This window comes from Papio anubis, chromosome 7 (genome assembly GCF_008728515.1).
Source record: "Papio anubis isolate 15944 chromosome 7, Panubis1.0, whole genome shotgun sequence".
NCBI classification, from domain to species: domain Eukaryota; kingdom Metazoa; phylum Chordata; class Mammalia; order Primates; family Cercopithecidae; genus Papio; species Papio anubis.
The window spans coordinates 80,362,042-80,376,091 of record NC_044982.1 but is presented as its reverse complement, the minus strand read 5'-3'; the positions used below and the strand labels follow the sequence as shown (position 1 = coordinate 80,376,091).

The 14,050-nt window shown below is 37.3% G+C and overlaps 1 long non-coding RNA gene across 1 annotated transcript; it reads right to left on the bottom strand.

Annotated features, from left to right (window-relative positions):
* Positions 1 to 855: 855 nt before the first annotated feature.
* Positions 856 to 6,283, bottom strand: LOC110743750. The gene is made up of 3 exons (XR_002523276.2): positions 5,089 to 6,283; positions 3,746 to 3,804; positions 856 to 2,055 (listed from the first exon to the last, which is right to left on the bottom strand). It is a non-coding gene; the product is annotated as an uncharacterized LOC110743750 (long non-coding RNA).
* Positions 6,284 to 14,050: the final 7,767 nt, after the last annotated feature.

The following is a 14,050-nucleotide window of genomic DNA, read 5'->3' as shown; positions in this document are numbered from 1 at the left end:
CAGCACTCATCAACCAGTCATTTGCATCAGGTATAACTCCCAATGCAATCCCACCCCGCTTCCCCCTCCCCATCATAGGCCCCAGTGTGCGATGTTCCCCTTCCCGAGTCCAAGTGATCTCATTGTTCAGTTCCCACCTATGAGTGAGAACATGCGGTGTTTGGTTTTCTGTTCTTGTGAAAGTTTGCTGAGAATGATGGTTTCCAGCTGCATCCATGTCCCTACAAAGGACACAAACTCATCCTTTTTTATGGCTGCATAGTATTCCATGGTGTATCTGTGTCACATTTTCTTAATCCAGTCTGTCACTGATGGACATTTGGGTTGATTCCAAGTCTTTGCTATTGTGAATAGTGCTGCAATGAACATATGTATGCATGTGTCTTTATAGCAGCATGATTTATAATCCTTTGGGCATATACCCAGTAATGGGATGGCTGGGTCATATGATACTTCTAGCTATAGATCCTTGAGGAATCGCCATACTGTTTTCCATAATGGTTGAAGTAGTTTACAATCCCACCAACAGTGTAAAAGTGTTCCTATTTCTCCATATCCTCTCCAGCACCTGTTGTTTCCTGACTTTTTAATGATTGCCATTCTAACTGGTGTGAGATGGTATCTCATTGTGGTTTTGATTTGCATTTCTCTGATGGCCAGTGATGACGAGCATTTTTTCATGTGTCTGTTGGCTGTATGTGTGTCTTCTTTTGAGAAATGTCTGTTCATATCCTTTGCCCACTTTTTGATGGAGTTGTTTGTTTTTTCTTGTAAATTTGTTTGAGTTCTTTGCAGGTTCTGGATATTAGCCCTTGGTCAGATGAGTAGATTGCAAAAATTTTCTCCCATTCTGTAGGTTGCCTGTTCACTCTGATGGTAGTTTCTTTTGCTGTGCAGAAGCTCTTTAGTTTAATTAGATCCCATTTGTCAAATTTGGCTTTTGTTCAGTTATCAACTTTAAACCCTGATGGCTTTACTTCTCTAATTTAAGCCAACAACAAAGGAAAGTGCCATTGTCCTGCTACATTCCTTTAAAGTAACAGGTGCTTTCTCGATAAACAGTATTGATCCTCCAAGAATTAAATAATGACAACACCATCGGATGGTGAATAAGACAGTAGAACGTGTAGCTGGGGTAGCAATGACTTGACTATTGTGAAATCTATGTGCTAATATTTCTTTTTCTAAAATTATGCATCAATAGTTCACTCAGCAAGTAAATTTGAATAAGTTATATTGGAATGCTAACTCACCAAACTAATTCTGTGCAACGGCACAGATCGCATGCTTTTGATATATTTGATAAAACTGTAGAGCTAACTGATCATGCAGTTCTACTAAGTAGAATTATTTCTAGAACAAACACGGAAAAGAGAAATAAGTATGTTTGTTTGACAAAGGACCTGGAACAAATTTGAAGATTGAGATGCATCAAAGTGAAACTCATCGTTTTGGTGACAGGTATGGCTGTGCATGCACTACTTAAACATCTTAAATTACCAGAGATTTGTTATGCACGGGTTGCTTTTGTTAGTTTAGAGTAGAGTCATCCTGGATATGTGTGGCAAAAATGTAGATAATTTTAATACCAAGGATAAATAATTGTAAAGTTTTATACTTGAATATTATTTTTATTATTATAAGAAAACAAGAAAAGCAAATGAAGATCTACTAATACTCTGCTCACAATTAGTCACATAGAAGCCTGAAGTCTTATTCTCTACACATCTCCATGACAAGATTATGTTGGACTAAATTATGTTGTAAATACCTTAAAATAGCATAGAATGTTCAGAACATTAGTTTCCTCTACTGTACTTTCCACTTTACCTCTGTCCGTTCTCTTGTCTTCTCCAAGTCCTGAATGCTACTGATGTGTGGCAGAATCTGTTCCTAAATTATTTCAAATCCAGAAGTATATATCTGTTCATTGAAGCACGTTACAGTATTCTCAGAGCACTTCATTGCCTTTTAGTTCCCTTCTGAAATCATTACCAAATAGTCCTTCTATTTCCGGACTCTTCAGCTTCAATTTCACTTCTGCTAATTTCATCCCTAGACAAAACCAGACCATGATCTAGTGGTTATAACACAAGGTGTAGCAGGAGCTCATTTGACGTCTATCTTCCCTGAGTTGGGACTGATGCAATGCATGGCCTTGGGCAAGTTACTTAGCCTCCATTGCCCCCATATGAACCTGAGTCTTAACACCTACCACACCAGGGGTTGTCAGAATTCATTAATAAACTATCATTATCAGTCTTCATTATGCACCTGTGTGCAAAATCAAACAATCCCTCTTGTTCTAATTGAGCAGTACAGTGTATGTTTTTTCCTGGGGTTTTATTTTTGATGTACTAGAAGAGACTATTGTGTGTTCTCTCTACTCCTGTTCAAGACAACTATTAGAACCAGACCACTTTATCTAGGTAATTTGGTTTAGTGGAATTTTTTAAGCCATACAGCAACTTAGATGTTGACGCTGAGAAATTAAAATGATGATTATTAGGCTAGGTTCTCATCCATTGCAAAGTGACAGGCTCATTTTTCTCTCTTCAAACCTGCCAGCTAGCTGGCCCCTTTGCTTCTCAAAGCAGCAAAGTTTTAAAGAACCGAGGAACATTACCCAAGCCACAATGCAATAACTCTAATAAACTGCACCTGTGGATGACTCTCTGGTTTATTTATATACTGTATCACAGGTCATTAACAGAAAATAACCCACTGAGATACAACATTCTTGTTTACAGTGAGGTTCTGGTGGTGACAGCAGGAATATAAAATACAAAATCAACAGGGAACACTGAACTAATAAAAAGACAAGGGTCTATAAAGCATAGAAAAAAACAAAGCCAACTGTGCAGGCAAAAATAAAATAAAATAAACTTCCATCATAAAACAATCAAAAGCTATGGTATATTTATAGAGACTGGGGAACCCAAAGACCCACTGAGCTGGGATATTTATGGGTGTCAGATTGAAAGTCAGGAAATCTGTGTGCTGTCTGAAGTGAAAGCTTGATCAGTTAGATATGTCCTTAGAAAAAGAGATTTGTTTCCCCTTCTTCTGATGGTCCTTACCAACCTTTCCAGCCAATAAGCTTTCAGATATCCGTATTACTTTGATACGAAAGTAGCCTTTCCAAACAGTCATGTATATTAACTTTAGAAAATGCTTGCTCAGAAATTCTAAGCCAAAAAATAAAATTTTGGCCACTCTATTACTATGATATCATTTCCCTGTCTTCATTGCCAAGAACAATGGCACCTCTCTTTACAAGCAGCTGATCACTAGTAGGTAGCATAATTTTAAGTGTCAGTAATTTTGCTGAGAAGATTTGACTTAATAGAACATCTCTATTCCTGAATCACAGTATTTGAAATATTATACTTTAATAATATATATTAACATTACATCTCTCTGCCACTCATCTTTTAAAAACCAACACTTTTAAGATAATTAGACAAAATTCGCAATAAATGCTATTACAATAAGTATTTAGATGAATTTGGAAGAGGACGGAAGGAGGCAGGTAGGCAGGTGAGTTGGACTCAGTTAAGGAAGCGTTTACTTCTCAGTATTTCCTAGGACCAGTTTTAACCATATCCTTTCAATGTGGATATAGTAGCCTAGTCTTATTGCCTCTAGCCTTCTACATTTTTGCTATGTCTTATTCTATTTTGTGCTGCTGTAACAGAATACCTTAGACTGGGTAATTTATGAAGAACAGAAATATATTTCTTACAGTTCTGGAGGCTTGGAAGTCCAAGATCAATCAGCCCACATATGGTGATAGCCTTCATGCTGTGTCATCCCATTGCAGAAAGCAGAAGGGCAAGAGAGTGTGAGCAAGAGAGAAAAAGAGATTAAACTCACTGTCTCAACCACTTTTTCAATAGTTAGTAATCCGTTAATGAACGTAGCACTCTCATGACCTAAACACCTCCCATTAGGCCCCACCTCCCAACATTTTTGTTGAGGATTAAGTTTCCAACACATGTTTTTTGGGGAATACATTAAAACCATAGCATGTCTCTTCAACACAAGCTTCTAGTTATTTAACAAATTCTCATTTTCTACTACATGCAAAACAAAATAAAAACAAACAAAAATAACAAAATAGGCCCTGTCTTCCAGCAACTTGTCATTTATTTAGAAGCTGCCTCCATGAAGTCAGGGACCTTTTTTTGGTCACTGCTGTACCTCCAGCATTTAGAATAACACCAGGCATACGCTATATGGTCAATAAATGTGTTAAATGAAGCAATAAGTCAATGAATGAATAAAATAGATATGCAAAATGGCATTGGGCTTATAGAAGTCTAAGCACAGAGAGATTGTATGAAAACAAAGAGCCTGGTACCATGTCTGTCATATAGAATTAATAAATAGTGTTTTTGTTTTTTTTTAAATGGAAGCTAATATGATTGAAGAAATATTTGTGTATGAAGTAGCAAAGTTTCTGGATTAATAAAAGAAGTTTGGCTTAGGGTGGATAGAGATTAGCAAGGGAAAGCAATCTCAGTAAAGAAATATATGATCTGAGGAACCAAGAGGTTAAAACTGTACTCTATGCATCTATGTGGGTAAGTTTTGCTGACACCTATAAAATGGTCACTGATCAGCCTATCTCCAGTATTAGAAGCTTTTTATAAAATGCATTTTTTTTAAGAAGATACAGAATCTTTAGCTAATAAAAGCCATAAATAGTAAAAATAGGACATTCCTTATAAATGTATTAATTGTTCACATGTGCCTATGGATCTTAATTAAGCAAGGTTGGCCTCAGCTTTGTAAGATTAGAAGGGTAGTTCAGGCTGACTTGTGATTATCTTTTCTTCATAGTTTTGAAAGTAATAAAGTAAAATGGTGTCGATTTAAACACAAAAAAGGAGCTAGAAAACCAACGTCAGTGCACCAGGGTGCAGGCCCCATGAGGCAGTTCACCAGTAGAAATCCCAGTAGCAATCACAATGGATGGGAGAAACATAATTTTTACTATCCCCCTCTGTCTTAGTCTGTTTGTGGTGTTACATCAAAATATCTGAGACTGGGTAATTTATAAAGAACAGAAACTTATTTTCTCACAGTTGTGCAGGCTGAGAAGTTCATGATTAAGGCACCAGCAGGATTGATTATTTGGTGAGGGATGTTCTCTGCTTCCTTCCGAAATGGCACATTGTCCCTGTGTCTTCTAGAAGGAAGAGAGGAGGAACGCCACGTCTTCACAAAGCAGAAAGCGGAAAGGCAAGAGAACCGGACACTGCATGAAGTCTCTTTTATAAGGTACTTAATCCCCCCTAGGAGGAAGGAGCCCAATCAACTCTTAAAGACACCACCTGTAAATACCATCACATTGGCAACACCTGAATTTTGGAGGCGGCACATTCAAACCATAGCCCCTTCTGAGTTCTCAGCTGGGACCCCAGTGATAAAGACAGGCTATCAAGAGAAAAACAAAAGGAAGTTTATTAATATATGTATCTGATAAATACATGTTACTCAGGGAAAGGGTAACTCTCAAAGAGATGACTTAGAACTCTAGCTTATCTATCCTCTTCAACAAAGAACTTAAACGTTTTAGAGTAGCAAAAAGACCCAGGAAAAAGACATAAGAGCTCCAGGGGCAGCAAATTGTGGGAAGTCGATATATGAAAACCTCATCGTAGAAAAAGGCTAGGTAGTAAAGTCATTTGTGCAGATTCCTCTGGTGCCATCTCCAGGCTGATAAGGGTCTAAGGTCATCTCTGTACCCCCGATGCAATATGTTGAGAAGGGGAGTTTTCCTCTGCAGTATTCATTCCTGAAATCCATAATCTCAGGGTAATCATAAGAAAACATCAGCAAACCAAAATTGTGGACTATTTTACAATAACTGAGCAGTATTTTTTAAAGTTTCAGGGTCATGAAAGACAAAGAAAGTCAGAGATACGGTCACAGATTGAAGGAGATTGACAAGACATAACAGCAAAATGCAGTGTAGGAACCTGGATGGAATCTGGGAAAAGGAAAGGGGCATCAGTGGAAAGACTGAGGAAATCCTAGTAAAGTCTAATTTAGTTAATGTTGTTACTTTTGATAAATGTACCATGACTCTGTAAGATGTTAACGTCAGGGAAACGTGGGTGAAGGGTATATAGAAATTAACTCTGTGAACTAATGTGCCAACACTTCTGTAAACCCAAAATTTTTTCAAAGTTAGTTTTTTAAGCCGGGCACCGTGGCTCACGCCTATAATCCCAGCACTTTGGGAGGCCGAGGCTGGCGGATTACCTGAGGTCAGGAGTTTGAGAACAGCCTGGCCAATGTAGTGAAACCAGGTCTCTATTAAAAATTAGCTGGGAATGGTGGTGCACGCCTGTAATCCCAGCCACTCAGGCGGCTGCGGCAGGATAATCACTGGAACCTGGGAGGCGGGGTTTGCAGTGAGCCAAGACGGCGCCATTGCACTCCAGCCTGGGCGACAAGAGCGAAACTCCATGCCAAAAAAAAAAAGGTATTTTAAGATAAAAAATAAAATAGCCTTCAATGATCAGCCTCTGTCCTTCCTGGTAGACAGGAAAAGGGACACCTTTGTAAATTAATGTCCTGCTTTAAGGCAAATTGAGGCGGAGGTAGGGGAGTGTGTGCAAAAAGTTTTTCTTATATCTTCTTTCCAATCGCCTTCAGCTTAAAAATAATCCTTATGTCAAAGTGACATATTTTGGAGTGGCATATTTTCCTACCCTTCAACAGTAACTGGCAAATTGCAAGCATTCAATACATTTGAATAAATGAAAGAATAACCAGTTCAAACTGCTTTCTTTCACACAGGCAGAAATGAAGCCCAGAGAGCTTACGTGGTTTGCTGAGAGCCACAGAGCTTGTTAGTGGCAATGTTAGTCCAACTCTTCTGATTTTTGGCCCAGTGTTAGTCTGCATTTCCCTGTTTATTCTAGTTTACAGTGACGCCATTAAAGGAAACGGACCCGCTAGCAGCTGCTCTCTAAATATGTTCCTGATTTGAGTCTCTAGCCATGAGACATACATCTCTATTCTTGTTTCCAGTGAGAGATGAACTGGCATTCTTGTGCATGTTTCTGAGGAGGAAATCATTTTGAGTTGAAACACAGCCAGACTGAGGAAGTCCTGCTGAGTCTGAAGGAAGTTCACTCATCCTTTGCAAATGCTCTGGAAGATAGAAAAAATAATTCTTGTCTTTGCAGTTTTAGCTAGCACATATCGGGCAACAATCCACTGGATTATTTCTTATGCACCTGTATGTAAATAATCTGAATAGAACTGATTAACATTTAAATTCTAAGTTACTGAAGTATCCAAGGGGAAATTGATTAGATTGACTTGATTTGGTGCCAATATGGTAAATGCCTTAATGTTTTAAACAAATTGAGGCAGCAATCTCCGATGATTTTGAAACATAACATTTTTTAAAAATTCTCCCTTTGAAATCTGGAAGAAAGTACCTTATCTCAAACAGTTTGTTTTCCTTCTCCTTAGTATCAAATGAATGTTAACATTTATTTTCATAGTCAGGAGATACTAGCAATGGATCACCATTGTATTCCTCTAGTGGATTATTTTTAACCCGAATGGCTTTTTTGTTGTTGTTTGAAAAAACCAAATGCCTGTGAGGCTCAGTTTGCTTGGAAAATATGTAAATGATGGCTTTCCTCTGTCAATCTGGGAGTGACAATTCGGTAAACCCTTCATCCACATCATCTGCAGCATAATAGCATTTTAATTTAGAGTGAACCTTTTTGCTTAGCTCATATGTATCTTGTGCATTTTAAGATAAACTATTTACAGAGAAGTATAAAAGTCCCTAGAGATGCAACATCTCATTTTCAATTCTGTTGGCAGGAATACTAATTACATTATCACATATTCAGCAGCATTCAGCAAAGTTATTTATTCATTCATCCTTAAGACCTGGGATGCCTACCAGGTCAGTTTCAATAAGCAGTACCTTGAGAATCTCTGCTGATGGTACATACAGATAATTAGGTGTAGAGTTGTTAGAAAAATCTCACCCCAAAAAGCTCAGCCTTGGAGATTTGCCTGCTCTTTCATTCTCTGAGCCAGAGAGAAAATCCAATAGTTGCTAGAAATGAGGAAACACTTATCCAAATCTCTCACCCCTACAGGTTCAGTTTCTTAATTGAAGTTTGGTTTTAATTCTTAGAATAGCAAGAGAACTTGTTGACAGTTCAATATTGTGAAAATATTCAGAATTTACATTTGGAACAATTTTGCTCTTCAGATGATTTTGAAAGTGAATGTGCTCTGATTAATGCTGCCTACCTTTACCTTTGAAATCTTTAATAATCATTGGTTAAAAATAATCATTTACACTGCACATCATCTTCCAGTAGTCTTGCTCTACTGAGATGTTAAAGGAAATAGAAGAATATAAATATTCATATTGTATTATATATGTCAGATTTTCCTAGCAGTATTAACAGTGTTGAGAAAATGAGCACCTGACAATGACTAGACCTTGGAAGAATATAGTTCGATAACAAACAACCTGATCTGAGAAATTGCCCAATTTCACAGAGCAAATGATAGCTTTGCTATTATTCCAGGATTGTAGCAAAAGTGTCTTCTGGTTTGCGTCACTCAAAATGTAGAGAAAAAGTAAATCACAGACCACAAAGCAAATTCTTGGTTGGGTCATTAGAGCTTGCTTTTGTCTCAGGTTTGGATTTTCTACCTTTTTTCTCAAGGAATTTGTGAGTTACCTTAGATTAGCTGCAACATTTGAGCCAAATCCTATCCAATCCTGACCCCAGGCACCCCTTCCTTTAATATAGGAGAATTCTATCTTCCCTTCCTACCACACGAGCCAATGGAAATTCAGATGCAGAAAAGGAGTTTCATTCTCAAGGTGTTGCTACACACTCAATGTCAAAAAGCAACTGGAAACCCAGTAAGAAATCTAACTTTTGCACACCTTTAATGTCACTTTCCCCTAGAAATAGAAGATAAAAATTGTTAGGCAGAAAAAACCCACTGAAATGTATTTTTCTGAAAATGGTAATGTTAGAAATCTATTCCTTGGGATTTAGAGTTCATAATAAAGATCCCAGAATGCCAAAGCTTTTTTGGTAACAGTACATGATGATGGAAAGACATTTTTCATTTTCTGAGTTCTCTTTTAAATGATGATTTTCTTTACTATAGACAATAGTGATTTTGGGGTCAAATATTCAGCTTTTTAAATTAATATTGTAAGTTAAAAGGCTAGAGAATTTTACTTGGTCAAAGAACATATTCAACTTCTCTTTATAAATAGTTTAACTTGTTTAATGGCTTAATTTTCTGGCTTCCTCTGGCAATTGTCTCTTGTGAATGTAACAGTTGATCACCCAACACTGGCTATGAGATGAGTAAGCTGTATTCCCTCAAGCTGCAGAGGTCAGGAGGATATTCAATGTAAGTATACAATTCAGACTCCATCGGGAAGGTTTCCTTCTGGTAATAAGATGGAATGCAATCTCTTCCCAATCCTACAGTGGAGTCCAAACCATAGTAACAGATACAGAAAGCATGAAAGTTTCACTAGAGAAAGAAGAGGGCATAGGGTAATGCAAGCAGGCATGCCATTTCTAGGATAGTAGAGAGTGACTAAATTTTAGAGTTTATTTAAAAGAAACAAAACTTTTGCTAGCAAAATAATCAGCAAGTGTTTGATATGTAAAGTCAACTTTCAACAGCTGCAAATGGATGTCAAAAATGTACAAATATCAATAATGGTTCTAAAAGGTAAAAGTGACGGCCAAACACAGATTTGTATTAGAAAAGGAATGCTGTGGAAATGAGAAAAAGAAGATGAGTAAGACTTGGATATTGCAAAAACAGGAAGCAGCCAGACTGAACTCACATTGACATTGTTCTCTTGGAACAAACTAAAGGTTTTCTCCAATTCTTTGGTGAGAATTGATATGAAAATAAATGTATCTTTTATAATCTGTTGTGTATGATTATGCTTGACAGTACAATGCTTACAACATTTTTCTCTGTAGTACAGATTAGGTCATTCCAATTAATCATTTCACTGTTTGCATTAAATTCTACAGCTATCTGGACTGGTAGGGACCCCTGATTATTACAGTGAAGGTCTTGGTGTTAGAATTTTTGCAAACAAGGAAACAGCTCACCATTCAGAGGGTCCTGCATTGTATGTTTCTACTTTTTTAGGATACCAGCCAAAAAAAACTCATGGGGTCCACATGTGATTGACTCCTTGGTTCATAACTCTCCTTGCAGGTGTCATGACACCTCGAAGTTTAATTTGAAGAGATCAGCACATTTTTTCAGCAATAATTATTGTGGATTTATGCTTGTCTTTTCCATTATTTAATTAATTTTAACATATTTTCTAAATTCATTTGGGACAAAACCATTTAGTTTAACTATGATGTGTGTGTTTGTGTGTGTCAGTGTGGATGTGTGTGCAAGGGGGAAGGAGAGAGAGACAGAGAAATAGAAACACATTAATGTCAGACAAGCCCTGTAGGTGTCAGTCCAGGTGAAATTGAAGTAAGAAGATACTACCCACATTTTCGATTTGTTACTTCACATTGGCAGAATATAAATCAAAAGAGGGGCTATGTCTAACATGACCTATGAACTAAGTATTTTTCAATGGCATCATAGTTCAGTATGTGGAGTGGAGCATCATTGGAGTAGAGTAGTATCTTAGATAGAATTTAGGATCCAAAGCCAAAATTACCTTTGAAAATCTCATTCATCACCCACAGAGGGTTAGTATTAAAACCTCTCTTAGTAAGTCCAACTCAGTTTTTCTTTGAGCATGTCAATAGATCACTATTTCCTTGGCTGGGTATCGAACGAAATAATTTACACTCACTTTAGTAACTATACTGAATGGGAGCATGCATACATCTCAATTATAAGAAGTACACTCATAACAGTGAGAATGTTGCATCAGAAAATTGCTTTGGAAGTTATGTTCTCATAGCACATTCATATAGGGGCATTCTTTCATCAAGTAGAATGCCAGGTGAAATACAGTTAGTTATAAAATTGATTATTATGTCTGTGTGTATGTAGATGTGTATGTGTTTTGCCTTTAGCTGGGCAGGTAAACACACTGTATTATAAATGCAATGCCACCATAATGGATTCAGTTTGGTGACTTCATTGGGCACTTTTTTGTAGACTATTTTTCAATCTGTTTGTTTCTGAATCACACAGACATTGCCTAATGTTTATTCAAACTTATCAAGCTTAAGAATATTCTTTAACCTTCTTATAACAGCCCCCACTGTTCCACCTGCTGAGACTCAAACAAACACCAGTGTGTCTTAAGAATGTCTTTGCTGCTGCTGCAGTTAGATGCTTCCTCAGGGATCTTAGGAATAGCAGCAGCCCAGGAAACTCCATCAGTGTTATAGCTATGTGCCTGAGCTTTGGTTAATCTTCTAGAACTTGTAGCTGAGGTAGAAGGAATGGGTGGTAACACACCTGGAACTTTAGTTTGGAGTAGATCAGAACATTATTTTTTCTGTCTTACAAGTAAAGCTCCTGGCATACTGCACCCTTTCAAACATTCCTACTCTTGTTCAAAATAAGATCATGATAGCTCTATCTTCATAGAATACTTTCTCTCTGTTTAAGAGGTTCCCACTTTAAAAAATAAAAAGGCCCACGAGGCTTGAATCCACTTGAATTGTCTAAAACAATTATAGTGTCTTTTATCTGAGTAAAAATTTTTGTGTCCATTGAATGTTATCATTAGTAGCCTTGATGATAATGAGTCTAAGCTAGAGCTTCTGAATAGGAAAGGGTTCATTTGCTAAACAGGCGCTTGTGGGTCAGGGGAAAATTGTCCCTTCATAACTGATGACTGATATAATTCAGCAAGCCTGGGCTTCATATGAATGTGTTGGCCTGTTTGTGATATAATCTGATAGTGTGTACTGCAGGACTTCCGACAGTTACAGTAAGAGATGTCACTCGTTTATATTAAAAATAAAAATGGTAAGTTTTCATTTTTACTTTTCTTGGATGATTGTAAAACTAACAACTGCATCTGCATTTGACATGAACAATGATTATATAAAGAACAGTCTGTAAGACTCAATAACCTTTGGAAGTTGATAAACTTTAAATGATATGCAAATAGACAATGAAGACTGTATATACATTCTAAAAGGAATAGTGCAGGAAGTAAGCATAAAGTGGATCAGTAAACTAATATATCCACTAGGATGTATTAGTCTCCTAGTCTGAAAAAAAGAAGGAGCGGGAGGTGGAGGGGGAGGTGGGGGAAGAAAAGAAGGAGGAGGAAGAGGAGAAGGACTTGCTTAAACCTGTGTTTAAATTTCAGTTAAATTACACTAAAATTTTTGTGGAAAAAAGTAGACATCCACATTTTTTAAATTAGGAAAAGAGCAAAATAATAAGGGAAATGTATTAACCCAAGGGAAACTTTTATCAGCAAGTAATCTTAGTTTTCACATTGGCAGTATACAGTATAGTAAGAAGAGCATGAAGTTCGGAATCAGAGGAACCAGATTATACTTCCAAATTTGCTTGACACTAAGTAAGTCACTTCGTCACTGGGTCTTTGTTTTTTTCTGCATCTTTCTCACAGAGTTTGGTTATGCTCAAAGTAGAGTATGTGCATCAAAGTACTCCACAAACTATTCTTTTTAAATAAATTGTACTTAATTGAGTGGAAATGAGTTTAACTCCCTACTCTGCCACTAGGAAGAAGTGTGATCTGTGGCAATTTCCAACATCTCTAGGGATCTGGAGAGGAGGTTTTGTGTTATCAGAGTCCATATGGTTTCTTCCAGTTCAAAGCCCTGGTTTCACAGTACAAAAACTACAGGCCAGTAACTCTTTCCACCAATTTTCTCAGTGACTGGTGAATTTCAAGGCAAAAAAAAAAAAATCTGAAGAGGTTCTTGGTGACCTGAAAGAGTTAATGTGGACTCCTGAACAGCCTAGTGACAACCAGGGAATAGTTATATTTGGTTGACTATGACAAAGAATCTGATCTCATTTGTAGTGCCAAAGCTGTCAAGCCCCACGCACCAGAAGCCTATCACCAAATATTAATTTACCTGTTGTGTGCGTCTAGTAAGTGACAGCTATGAATCCCATATCATTTTTGGTGGCCTTCCCACTGACATGTTCTTTGATTAAGAAAATAGTAAGCCAGAAAGTCAGTGTGTCCCTAATGTGGCCACCTCAGTTTAGCCTCCTTATTATGCTGGAATATTTTCCCCTAAATTAGATTTCCTGTCTTCATAGTGGCAGTTTACATGAATTTAATACATTACAAAATGTGCAGTTCCCTTGAGATTCTGTGATAGATTGCAGTATTTGAAACCCATATTTCCATGGGAAATAAAAACCTAGGCCATGGCCAAATATTTTATCAGCTTAGCATTATCTTGAGATAATGGCACTATTAATGCTTGTCACCCTTGTCGGCTTCCCAGGGCTTGTGCTGGCTCTTTTCTTGCTTCTGAACAAGGTGCTGAAAGCTTTAAAGCTCTGAGCTACACCAGCAATAACCAACCTAGATAGATACCCTTTGTACTATGTTGTCTGGCATATAATAATGCACAATCGGCTCCTCTATTCTTTTCTCCTCAGTGATACTGAATCTGATGATCAATTATGCTACATGGGATGAGATTACTATATAACAGCTTGCCTGTGATTGGCTGCTAAAGCCATGTCAAGGGATGACAGCACAGCTGTGAGCTCTTACTGTAACATGTCTGGAAGAAGGGACATCATGTAAGAAAAATGCAGAACACAAAATCCAAAGACTTAGTAAAGTGAAATCTAAAGACCCAGGAACAACAAATTACCAGCTAGGAAAACATCAGAACCTCCTAGATGAAACCAAAACGGACAATTAGAGGCAAATCTTTCATTGGTTTATTCAGATCCATTTAACCAAATGAAAAATAAAATTAAAAACCAAGACTTATAGAATTACATACATTTATTTTGGCTCTCTTTCCCTCTCTTCTATCCGTCTTTACTTTTAGTTGTCTGTCCA